The 13624-nt window shown below is 38.9% G+C and overlaps 1 protein-coding gene across 13 annotated transcripts in view; it reads right to left on the reverse strand.

Moving 5' to 3' along the window:
• iqsec1a (IQ motif and Sec7 domain ArfGEF 1a) overlaps window positions 1–13624 on the reverse strand; it is a 104332-nt gene that overhangs the window by 28557 nt on the left and 62151 nt on the right. The window contains exon 1 of one of the 13 annotated variants that reach the window (XM_078950433.1): window positions 9170–9290. The exons of 11 other annotated variants lie outside the window; for them this stretch is intronic. The gene's annotated coding sequence lies outside the window, so the exon portion shown is untranslated. Of the gene's footprint in view, window positions 1–7004; window positions 7172–9169; window positions 9291–13624 lie in introns of those variants that run through there. One more of the 13 variants, XM_023956713.2, reaches the window with a different exon arrangement.

Below are 13624 nucleotides of genomic sequence, written 5' to 3' on the forward strand. Positions count from 1 at the left end.
TTTTTTTTTTAGGGTAAATCTATTGATTACTTTTGGACTTCTTTTGAATATTATTATTATTATTATTTTTATTAATAATAATAATAACAATAATAACAATAATATAATTATTTTTATTCTTATTTATTGACTTATTATTTATTTATTGTTATTTATAGTTTGTATTGACTTACTATTGATTTATTATTATTATTATTATTATTGACTTATTGTTGGGTTTTTCTAAATAATTTAAATTACATGTCAAAGATGTCTAAAACTTCTAAATGTTTAGAAACTGATTTTAAAAATTCTTTCTAATATTTTTTTTATTTGTAAGAAGTCCTGCAACAATGCATTTTCATTCAAGTTTGAGCTTTTTAGGCTGACTGTTTCTCTTCTTTAACAACAACAAATGATGTATCTATATATATATATTATAGACATAAAATATAATATCTTTATATATATGTATAAATATATTTAAATCTAGAAATGTATACCGTTTATAAAAGCTACTTAGACACCACTAAAATCAATAGAAATCAATGTCATGTGGGCGTCGTCGACCTCACCAAGATGGCGTTGCGCTCCGCCACCGTCGACCAGGCTTCTAAAGCGGGCGTGTCTCCTCTAGTGATATAACTCATTGAGCAGAAGACTAACACAAAAATACAATTTAACCATAGTATTCCAGTATCTATGAATTAAACAAGAGATCCTACATGTAAATATACCATTTCTCTTCTTTATATTTTAACTAAACGTAATATATTTACAGTTATAAAATCAGTTATGTTGTTGTGTTTTCTTAACAAACTTTTGTAGTTTTTTCATATCCTGCCCTGCAAATAAAAATTGACAACATTTTCATAGTTGTCCAATGGATTTTTATCGGAGCTGAAAATGGTTCATTTTAGCCTTTTATGGTATTTCTTATTTTATTTTAATAAACCACACCAATACTATTGCTTGTAAGATAACAGTGTCCTGAGGTTTGACTGTCCTGAAGAAACAAATAATGAATTTCTACAACAGTTTTAAATAGACCTTGCTAATTTATTGTCATGGCGACATCAGCCTTTAAGATATGGCGTAAACTGCGATAAATGGTTAATTTAAATTTTTACACACATGCTATAGCAATATAATGGCTGTTTGAAGTATTTAACAGATCAAATAGAGACCTTTACGCATTTGACCAATAAGATGGAGCTCTTTTCTGTAAGATATCCGCCTCCTATGGAAACGAGGGTTAATTCGATTATGGTTTGAGTTCTGTTAACCATTATTTACATAAACTGTTGCAGTGAAGTGGAAAAGATATATTAGCTGTTTTGCTATTAGTTCATGTATCCCAAGTCATCTCGTCATTGCAATATTGAGCACAAATATCGCATATTGCAAGTTTTCCACATACCGTGCAGCCCTAGTTTTAATATATTTCTCTCTGGATTTCCATCATTCTATGCAGCTTTTCTATAGTCTTTAAAACTTTTTTATGTATCCCAGACTCTTATTTAAAATAATCATCCTTTTTGGATTCCAAGAGGAAAAATTAAAACTATGAATGTTCCTGGTATATTTATTTATGCATTTGTGTGTGGTCCTCTGCTCTATGACCGAGAAGAATGAAGCGGTGAAATTGACTTGAAGCCTTCCAGTAAAACTAGGGCTGTAACAATCAGATACTATTCATCCTCATCAGCAGCAGATATATATATGCCTGATGATCCTGAACCTGTTTTGAGATCAAGATGTCCAGATTAAGGTATTTCTGCATTTCTGGTCAGCAAACACATGAATGCTGATTGTGTTTTGGAGTTGGAATAATCAACCTCCTTTCTTTCGTGTGTTGATGGTTTACGTTAAAGGGAGACTAATGAAGTGAAAGGACATGTGATCTACTGATAACCGAAGTGCTAACCTTCCCTTCACACACAAACTTCAGCAATGTTTCCCCTTACTCTGCCTTTCTGCAGTGAACTCACCCTACTGTGCTTCCTTGCTATCTAGAGCTCAAAGCACAAACCCTGTTTCTAGTGAGCCATGACGACTGCCGAAGAGCACCGCCCATCTCCAACATCAACACTGGCAGAAGTTGTTGTTTGCGTTGGCAGCGTGTACAAAAGCAAGCCTTCCTCATATCGGCTCCATCTCTCCTGTCCAGACTTTCATTCCGGAGAGAAGCAACTATAAAGAATTGCCCTGCAGGGATGACCGTAACATACGCCGACATGTCAGACTGCAAAAAACACAATTTTTTTTATTCACCTGTTTGGGCTTGTAAGCCGGAGTCCTGATCCGGAGTGACAGAAGGAATTTATTTCACAAGTTTTCTTTTCTGAATTCAGAGCACATGGATGTGAAAGAGTCACGCATTTCATTTTAATGGTCTTCATTATGCTGACAGGGTGGGACTCGTACAGCAAACATAATATTATCGTTGCAGAACCTGCCAAATAATGCAGGGCTGGGTGGACATGTGGGGATTTTGAAAGGCTGCAGTGAGAATCTGGACTTGCAGCAGCAATAATACAACCGAGTCCAGCTAGGAAATTCAAGACATACCACAGAAATAAAACGTACTTTGAGCCCTGTAGGTCTGTTCATTGTACTGACAGCCAAAACTAAATACACTGGAAAATAGTCAAACTTTTAAGATTTGAGAGTTTTAACTTGCTTAACTGACTTATTTTTTTTCTCTTTTGAAATCTTTGCACTTCCGAACATCATCTCAGATCAAGTCAGATTAAATAAACATGATAATATCCAGGTAAGGTTACAATGTGCAGCTGTGCCAAAGCATAAGAAAACATTTATTAGCTCTATGAAGTCAAATGAAGACGTAAAACACAGTTTGAAAGCACACACTGAATTTATTCCTCCTCTATTGCTCATGACTTTAAAAGGAAATTTATGCAAGATCGACACATTTAGGAACTACCCTAAATCTTCAATTGGTCAGATTTTTTTTCCAGTCAACTGCAGGAAACAATCACTCACAGAACAAAAGCACAGAGATAGAGCAGTCATCCCGGATTTGTTTTCCAGTCAAAAAAAAAAAGGAAGTCTTTTGTTCGGGTCACAAGAGTGCTGAAAATTGATTCATGTTGACATATTCCAGTGGAACAAGATATCCTGAGTGTACAAGTTCCATTCATACCTCCTCTTCACGCGATCAGCAAGGCTGCAAGTCAGCAGATCATGAAGAATGAACATCAACATGAAGTTCATTCAGACAGGCTAGGACTGGTATAGAATGCAGTGCCTGGCTTCACACAGATTTACAAAAATGGAAAGGTTCAGTAAAACCAAGGCCAGAGGAGCGTTCTATTGGAACCTTCACTTAACAAGCACCATTTCTACCAGAAAACATAATCATAAAAACAATTCCTGTTGTTTCTCTAGCACATGGGAAGCCAATAAAACCCCCAAGGCCCTCAGGAACATGTAAGACAGAAACTGAGCTATATTAATGTAAAACAGACAAATAAAAAATAAGATCCTTTCCCTTCATTCTTGGATGTTTAATGTGCTCTCAATGAAGATTACTGTTTTATTGACTCAGAGCACAGCTCGGGTCTTTACAGGCTGCAAGCCTATTGATCTACAACCCCCAATTACTTATTAGAAGCCTCCTGTCTTCGTTCTGACAGATAACCAAGCCGGAGCCAATTCTACGTTTGCAGGACCATAAGACGGAATTCATCACTGAAATGTGTAAAAGAGTATTTGATCTTTTTTTTTCTAAAACCGCGACAATGAAAGAAGACTAAATGAACAGGCTTTGACCACATTCCCCCACAATCTTTATCTCTGACTATTTCCAGAGGTGTGGGTGCAACCAAGACTGACGTCAGGCTGGTTTCTAAGCTCTTAGAGCCTATTCATTTTCTTAATCTAATCGAGTGAGTTTCCTTACACCCTCAGGGGTCAATAATCAGCAAAAGGAGGAATCTGTGGAGAGTAATTCTCACACCCACACGTTAATCTTTAACTGACACAAGGTAAACAGAGAGAAACTGCAGAGCTTTGCTTTTTCTCTGGAGTTTGTTTCCTTTTTGGAACTTTAATTTGAAATCCAAAAGATCTGCATACCTAGTTCCTGTTTGGCCGAGCTTGATAAAATAAAAGTTAAACACAGACAAAAATGAAACAAATTGTTTCTTGACTGAGAAATATTTAAAGTCGATGCTTCACGCCTGTCAAACTGCATACATGCTGCTGAAAATTATCACATCATAGAGCAGGTAGCAGATATCATAACCTACGCTGATTTAAAGGTACCAACTGGAGCCACGCAGCTGTGTTTGTAGAATTTGTAGCTCCATAGTTATGAATAATTAAGTAGATCTGACATTATCTGCTTTTTGGTTTGAAATTTACTTTTTGATTTTTTTAGATTTTTGAAAATAGAAATGTTGGTTTTTCCATCAAAAATGTGAAACTAGAGAGGCCTTTTTTTTTTTTTTTTAAACACAGCAATATTTTGGCATTTTAACGTTCAGTGGCGCCGGAGGGGTAAAGGGTCGGGGTCAACATTGCTGCAAATTATTTGAGCAGTAAAGCTGCTGATTATTACGCTGGTAGCTGTTAGCTAAATGTAATTCTGTCCAATAAAAACGAAGTGAATAACGATGCAACTAAAGGTCAGCTTCACTTTTCTCATTGGATAGACTACGAGTAGAGTATAAAAGAGGGCTACATCCTTGATCAGGAAGGTAAAAAGAAATCTTGTTACATGAAGTAAGTTAAAAGTTGGCTGTAAAGATTTACTTGACATGAAAGTGGTATTCATCTTCTTATTTAAATGGTGACATCTCTTAAGCTCCAGAGTTATAGAACATCTTGAATGTTTTACCTTTTTTTCTGTTTTTGCTATAAAGAGGTGGCCTTTTTAATTCCTTTTTAAAATAAAAGATGGATTGGAACATGCAGAGCAGATGAGAGCATGTGTAGCAGTCTGCCACCGCTGGCTTTCCAGGCACCTCATCATCTTAGCTCTCCAGCAAATCTGTGCGGTAAATAAGGTCAGCGACATGGCTTAAACTTTGCGTCAACGGCACAGCAATAAAACATCGGCGCCAGCTGAAGAGGAGCGTTTTCAGAGGGTGAGATTTACCTGCTTAAAGCAGCACTGATAACACCATGGAATCCTTTTACTGGCATCATCTGCGCATGGTGTTTAAAGCCTGAGCCCTTGCAGTTCGGTCCGTGCCTCCTTTCATAGGAGGCTCTTTTGCCTTGCTGCACCTCCTGTTCAAGCGCTCAACACCTGTTCAGCATAAGGCAGGTGCTTTAAGGAAGCATTTGCTTCGTTGGGTTTAAACGGCTTTCAGATGCCATTTTAACCCTTTCTCGTCCTGCAGCGGAGCAAGCAGTTTATCCAGAAGAGCCAGCTCACGGCTTCCTTTGGTTCAGTGACAAAGCACTGCGGACGGCCCAGAGATAAAACACTAGTAGATGAAAGCTGCTGCAAAGTGCACGATTGCCCCAGAAGGGAATTCTGCCTTTTATTTGCTGTACCATGAAACAGCTCAGCACCAAGACATGTGACTTGACACAGATGGGTGTGCTTGAGGGGGGGGGGGCTCAGGGAGGAGGGACAGAGAGGAAGAGAAGAGTTGCAGGAGATGCAAAAAGATTGCATGCATTCAGCACAGAGCAACTCCACCTTCTCCAATGAATGGTCTTAAGTCTAATGCTTATGTGCATCTAATAGGTTCTAAAGATGCTTTTACTGACCCGTTCATGTTAACAAGCCTGATGAGAGGAACTCCAGATGGATAATTGTGAGTCCGCATTTAAAGACCCACTCCAATAAAAATCATGTTTTTGGTGTTTTTAACATGTTCTTGTGGCATTTTCCTCATGATAGAGGACATTTATTTTGAAAATTAAACATGTTATGAATATTTCTTTATTTAATTCATTATGAATCAGGAGCAGAGGAGCAGACAAAAATATAGTTTGGGGTGGGGCCACAAACTCCACATCTTCGTTTTCCTTGTCCGGGCCAGTATGGCTCAAAGCTGTTCGGGTGAATAAATCCAATATCGTTCCCCATTTATGTTGCACCGGTAATTATAGTTGGGGGTGTGAGGAGCTGTAAGCAAGCGGTAGAGTGTGTACACAGAGAGCTCTCAGCAACAGGGAGAGGAAAGGGTCTGGGCTCTAAGCCAACAGTCTCGCCCACAACTTAGAGGCAAATTTCAAATGAACTCCCCAAAAGCTATGCACTAGAAAACGACAGGTTTTTTTATCTTGACAAAAAAAATCCGATAATTATAATTAAAAGACCACTAAAATGCTTTTGAAATAGATACAAACATGAGTTAAGGATGTTCAGTATAGCTTTTGATGTTCAAATACCATCTATTCCTTTCTTTCTCCAAAGTTTTCCTCTTCTCTAGACATCTGCCATGCTTAACGCTCGTTTCAAAAGGGGCTAAAAGATGAGACACACATTTAAAAATAAGTATCTTCCTGCACAGATTTCCTGTTTTTCTTTAAAACGGGGAAACCACAGGTTGTGTGCTTTTGATATGAGTGGCGTAAAAAGGAAAAAAGAGATGAGAAAATCTGTAATCACAGCGTATAAAAATCCTGTCCTGATAAGATTCTATTATCATGGCAGCTGCCACTTCAGTGGGATAAATGCTGAATCTGTTAAAAGCCAAAATGACACCCATGACCTTTTAAAGTCATACTATACCACAAGAATGACACAGATTGATATAAACTTGTTTTGTTTGGATTTAAAATGAGCAAAAAAGTAATAACAAGCTAATAACTCATTAATTACCTGGAAGTGAAAAATAAAGCTTTTATATATGAAAAATAAAAGCTTTTCTGTTAGACAGCTTGACCCTGTATGTGGATCAAAACTTGCTGGTAATCACTTTCCAGTCAGGCACCTGCAGTGCTGAGCAATGCTAACAGCAGCCATGTCCGCTGCAGGATCTGCATGAACAGGATCTGCATGAACATGAACTCCTGCACACAGAACAGAGCCCACCTACCTGCACACATCTGTGACTGAGCTGGCCCATAGCTTTAAACAAGATCCGGGCTTGGGCGAAGCGCGCAGTGACAGTGGAGACTGCAAACCCACGCCTGTTCTGTCAGGCCTGAGAGAGTGGGAACCTCCATCTGACTGGTTTGCTTTCCACTAATCAGCACATTCCCCTCTCAAACACAAAAGGAAAAGAAAAAAAAAGGAAATGAAAGAGGAGGGTCTCTAGATGCCTTCCCCAATGCCCAGCTTAGCTGAGTCTCCTACAATCTTCAAATGCCGTTAGTCATTTTCTGTTCCCACAACCAGCTGTCTACTCGATCTGACCAAAGCCGCCTTTCCCGCAGTTTGTGGTCATTTGCTCAGCTGTTGTGTGTTGATGTTGGCGGTTCAGTGGGGTCGTGCTCGAGGCCTGCGTGTTATATCTCTGCAAGGTCACCCGTTGTGTCTCGTTTTTCCTGCCTGAATCTCAGTCGCAAACATCCTCAGACACTCAGAACATGATCTCCGATGCCATTGACACTTTGCATAGAATCCTACTTCAGTAAAAGAAAAGTTACTAAAATTTTTAATAAACAAAATCGAACATAAAGGATTGGAAATGGATAAGTGAGAAGATAAAATGAATGTACTAAGTTTCCCCACAAAAAAATTTTTTTTCAGAGAAAATAATGAATGAATTACTATGGTTTTGTAAACCTTGGCTATAAAGCTCAAGGTGCTTCATTGGAATGAGGCTTGTGCCTCCATCAGCCTCATTTTTCATTCACTCCCTGATGACTCACAGGTCTGCTCATTTATTTTGACGTAGAATATCTCCCTTTGTTTAATTTCTCAGCTCTCTGCTCTTGACTTCCTCGCAGCAGAGGCCCAAATCGACCGACCGCCAGGCTATTAACAGCCACGCGACTTTCACAGCTTCTTGACTCGCTTTGTAAGAAATGCAACCACGGGAAGGACATTAACACAGGACCTCAATCAAGCCCTCGCAGGAGGTTTCTTTTCGTTTTTGTGGCCATGATCTTCTACTCTGAAGTCTCTCTTACCAACAGAGGGCGCTGGTGACCAGCACTCAGACAGATATAAAACGCCACAGATCGAAAGGGTGAAGGGAAACAAGCTGATGTCAAGGGAGCAGCAGTGGGGAGAAGGACATGATATTGAAAGGAAAAAAATAAAGAAACAAGTAATTTTTTCCAGAGCCTTGGATACGACATTAAAAAATAAAATGAAAATTAGACTGTTCCCTCAAATTATTAATTTGTGGCCACAAAAAACTAAGCAGCATTTTGTGGCCACTATTTAGCATCTTATGTGCACAAAATAAAAGTTGTTTGCACTAATTTGCATTTCATATGCAGAAATTAGCATTTTGCAAACACAAATGTACATTTTGTGTGCACAAATCTGCATTTTATCCATACAAATTAGCATCTTCTGAAAAAATACAGTATGTTGTGGCCACAAAATACATAGCTCTTTGTGCACACTATTTCTTTGTGCACAAAATGGCATTTTATGTAGTCACATTAACCTTTTGAGCAAAAACAGTATCTTATGTTTAATTTTGTGTGGACTAACTAACATTTATTGTGCACAAATCAGCATTTTATTAGTAAAAATTAGCATTTTGTGCAAACACGGTACGTTTTGCACACAAATTTGTTTTTAGTGGACACTATGAATATTCAGCATTTTATGTGGACAAAACAACCTTTTGTGCAAACTAATAACACTTTGTGGAAGCAAATTAATATCTATAAAATACCAATGCACCAATGAGCATTTTGTGCATTGGTATTTTAAATTGTTAAAAATATTTATACTATGGCTTATATGGCCATTAAATATTAGTTTCACTAAAATTAATATTTAATTTATTAATTTGAGGGAACATTAATTTATTTTTGCTTTTTGAATGTCATGTCCACGGCCATGTAGGATATCATTAAACACAGGAAAGGTTCAATAAAACTCAGACATCCAGGTTCTTTAAAAAAATTTAACTGAAAAAAAGTCTTGTCAGAAATGCCCATTTAGCCCAAATGGTTGTTAATCAACAATATGTTCAACTTACAAAAAATGAATATACATTTAGTCTAATTCTACTAGTATAAAAACAATTAATTATAACTGATTTTTTTTTTTTTTCCTGAGACATGCATCACTTACCCACTGGAGGATGTTAATGGGTTGAATGTGGGTGACTTAAGAAGTCTGAATGATTCAGGCAGTTCTGCTTTTATGAACGGTGCCTCATTCAGTAACAGTTGAATTTGTCTGATTTTAGGTTGTCATGGCAACAGTTACAGTTTTTGGAAATAAGAAAGCTCAGTCCCTGCCCTTAAATGATAAATGGTTTTTCACATGCACAGGCAAACGCCAGCTTTGGTGTACGCACCGTTCAAAGCCATTAATCCAGTTAAGACAACAAATTAAAATGTAATGATAGTTTACCAGTCACAGCCCCTCTGACAGCACAGTTATTAGACTCTCCAGAAGGGGCATGTGCTAATTTTTCATATAATGAGCCTGCACACCAAAAAGAAAATTAACTTCACATTCAAACAATAATACATGCAAAATTATTAATTCTTATTTTAATAAGCTTGATGGAGATACAGCAATGGCCTTTTTTAACTTCAGTCAAATGACTTCAGAAATGCTCAATGTTGATTAGTTACAGTTCTAACTGAGACAACGCCGGATATTAAATCCTGTCAAAGCATGAATGCAGTGTTGTCATCATCTTCCTCAGGCACCTGACCAAAATCCACTGAGCTAACTTCTAAAAGAAATCAAAAACACACACTGGATAATGAGGCATCGCTTTTGCCTGAAAGAAATTGGTGAACAGCAAGCAATTACTAAACTGAGCTCCACTGGGCAAGCTGGATCTCAGCAAGCATCAACGCGTTAGACTTTCATTTATGCAAATAAAGGACACAGTGCACAAAGGGTGCGAGGCATAAAGTCTATAAAAAAATGCAGTTTGATGTCTAAGTTGAGTTTAAAAATTGTGGGGGCTGAGGCGGTCCTTTGGTCTGCACCTATGCACGAGCATGTGCATACCATATGAACCAATCAGTTAAGTCATCATTGTAAATAACGTCAAACGGCATCTTTGTGCATGCATAATAACATGAAATTAAGGAGCAAAAGGTGCAGAGTGCCTATAAAAACTGCAGTGCAGCAGCATGAGCTCATCACTCTTCTATTCTCCCTCTCCTCTTTCAACCCCCCCCACCCCATCTCAGTCCTCCTCTTGCAAACCATTACATAAGTTAATGCTGCACACACTCACAATTCTCCGGGCAGGCCCTTGAAGAAGCTGTAAAAGGAATATGTCATCAAAAGTGGAATGGTAGAAAAAATACAAAAGAAGATCTGTATTTCTTTTGGAGCAGTCACAGTCTGCTGATCATGACAAGCAAAGTGGAGAGAAAGCCTATTTTGAGTATGCTGTAATGGCAAATATTATGAATATAAAGGAAAGAATATAGAGAGACACCACAGAAACATGCACTTTTTTTCAAGGTGCAGTTTGTCTTTGCATCATTTGCATTTATTCTAATCAGACATCCTGAACATGAACGTGCTCTCTGGAGAGGGTGGCATTCTTCAGCATTAAAGTAAACAAACAAGCCTGCACAGATGATTTGCATTTCAAAAGCTGTGAGTCTTAGGATGAGCTGTGAAGAAGCTGCTGCAGAGGCAGCATTCTAAAACACTTTCTCCCACTTTTGTCTCACCCTGCAGCAACATGAGGCAAACAGACAGTGAAAAATGTTGTTTATTTTCGGGCCTGTTACCTATGGCTACAACAAAAAAATTGCCAAATAGTTAAAGGGGCTATTATATATACACTGTATATATACACATATATACATATATATATATATATATATATATATATACATATATATATATATATATATATATATATATATATATATGGATAAACAGGCAACTCAGCCTGCAAAAGTGTACGCTCATTGGCAGAGTCAAAACAGCCGATCAGACCCACCAAGGCTAGAAACTGAACAGTACTGGAAAAGTATATGGGAGAAAGAGACAGCACATAACAGCAATGCCCAGTGGCTGGTCTCTCTGAGAAAAGAACATAGGAATCACAGTGGCAAACATCCAAGAAAGAGTCTCAGGTATGAAGAACTGGACAGCACCGGGCCCTGACATGATACATGCCTACTGGCTAAAGAAGCTTACCGCACTCCACGAGCGCCTGGCAGCACAAATGAACCAGCTGCTAAGAGATGGGAGTCACCCCAAATGGCTAACAGAAGGAAAAAACAATCCTGATCCAGAAGGATCCCTTAAAGGGTGCAGTCCCATCCAACTACCGGCCAATAACCTGTCTCTCCATTGGGTGACAAACCAACCGCGGAGGGTGAGAGGGGCCCCTCACACCCTTCTGCGGATGGTTTCTCACACAAGGGTCCCCTACCAGAGGCCTAGGAGCTTGAGGGTCCTGCTCAGTATCTTAGCTGTTCCTAGCACTGCGCTTTTTGGACTGAGAGGTCTGAGGTCTTTCCAGGTATCTGTTGTAGCCACTCCTCCAGCTTGGGGGTTACTGCCCCGAGTGCTCCAATTACCACAGGCACCACTGTCACCTTCACTTTCCAGGCTTTCTGCAGTTCTTCTCTGAGTCCCTGGTATTTCTGCAGTTTCTCATGTTCCTTCTTCCTGATGTTCCCATCGCTTGGCATTACCACATCCACCACAACGGCTTTCCTCTGTTCTTAATCCACCATTACAATGTCAAATCCTTTTTATGGCAAACTTCCAGTAGGGGTCCTTAGGTAAGACCTAAATTTTTCGTCAGCATCTTAGCTTGCTACCAACATTAAATGAAGTACCTTCTTAAAGTCTACTAGAGGATGTGAAAAATCAATCCTACAACCATCACTGAGATTAAGGAACTGATATACACAACATCAACAGTGACCTTTGAGATGCTAGATAGTTCACAGCCACCTCCAGAATCTTCAGCAATTATATTGGAAAGTCATTTGGACTGAACAAAAGTGCTTGGACGATAACAAACAGAAGGAAGACTATCATAACTGAGCTATTTGTAGAAACTGAAGCTTATATAGCATATGGTTAGAACATCTACAAGGACTTGAGAGAGCAAATGAGAACCATGAAGAGGCTACAAAGAAAGTAGCAAATGTCAAATACACAATCAACACCAATGCACTGCAATTCATCAGATACACAGCTGGCATAATACCCTGGGCCAAAGAGGAGATAAAGACCATTGACATAAAGACAAGGAAGTTCCATGAAAAGTTGCTACCCAAATCTAGAGACTGTACACTTAGCAGAACAAAGTATGTCAATGGCTGGCAAGGACCAGAGCTACTATCCAAGATGAAACAACAAATATCCAGGAAGACATCAGGAAGATGGCTCCAACGTACGATGTGCTTACTGAACACAAGGAAGAAGAGAGGGAAGAATAGGAACCATCATGGAAAAACAAACCCCTGCATGAGAGGATCACTGGCAAATACAAGCAGTGATTTATTTTAGAAAATACTATCAATGGCTGTAAAAGGTGGACTGAAAGACACAGCAAAGAGGAATCATGGCAGCACAGCAGTAGCAGACCTATAAAGGTCAAAATCTACCAGACCAGACTCGAATCCACGTGCAGGTTTTGCAAAACAAAACACTGAGACTATCCAGCAGATCATGCTACAGTAGGCAAGGCATACAAGGAGCACCATCGCCATTGTCATAGTTTACAGAACAGCTGGAGGTCCTAATGCAGGCAAGTGAGAAGATGCAGATTGACTAAGCAAAGATCTTACTAGACTTCCAGATAAAGACACACAAAATGATAATGGCTAACTGAGCAAACACTGTAGAGCTGTTTAAAACAAAGAAAGAGGTCTTAATGATAGATGCAGTGTGAAACAGTGCAGAAACATGAAAAGATTAAGCAATCCCAGGGGATGACAGAAGAAAAATGAGGAAAGGTAGGTGAAGGAAGGAAAGGAAGGAAGGAAAGGTGAAGACAACCATCTGCTTGGTAATTGGAACACTTGAAGCTGTGACCCAAAATCGAAAGAATAGCTCCAGCAGATACCAAGAACAACATCTGAGATGATATGGTGAACTCTGCTAACATGCCAAACCTTTAACTTAACAAAGAGCAAATATTAGAAAATGACTAGAACTTCTCTGTTTTTACTAACTGCACCTCAGACCAAAGTCTTCCTCCTAGACATGTCTCAGCTTTTCCACAGTCAGGATTTCTCTTTTTTTGTGTGTTCCCCAACACTCACCACTGTGAAACTTTGAGCTTGTGTTGGCAGTTCGCTTTTCCATTACAAGATATCCATCCCAACCCATCCAAAAAAAAAAAAAAAACCCAACAACCCCTCCTCACTTGTTCATGCAGCCCAAGCGCTGAAGCCAAAGTCTTGACAGATCAACATCTGCGGTTATTTTAGACCCAAATTTGATGTTGCAAGAGTTGGTTTACCTGTAGTGAAGCCTTTCAGAAATCGTTAAGCATGCCAGTTCTGTTGGACTTTCCAAACCGCTTAGCGACATTGGTATCCATACAGGAAGAGCAGCACAACTTAAATAAATAAT

The sequence above is a fragment of the Oryzias latipes genome, chromosome 7 (genome assembly GCF_053564925.1).
Source record: "Oryzias latipes strain Hd-rR chromosome 7, Olatipes_Hd-rR_3.1".
Lineage (NCBI taxonomy): Eukaryota > Metazoa > Chordata > Actinopteri > Beloniformes > Adrianichthyidae > Oryzias > Oryzias latipes.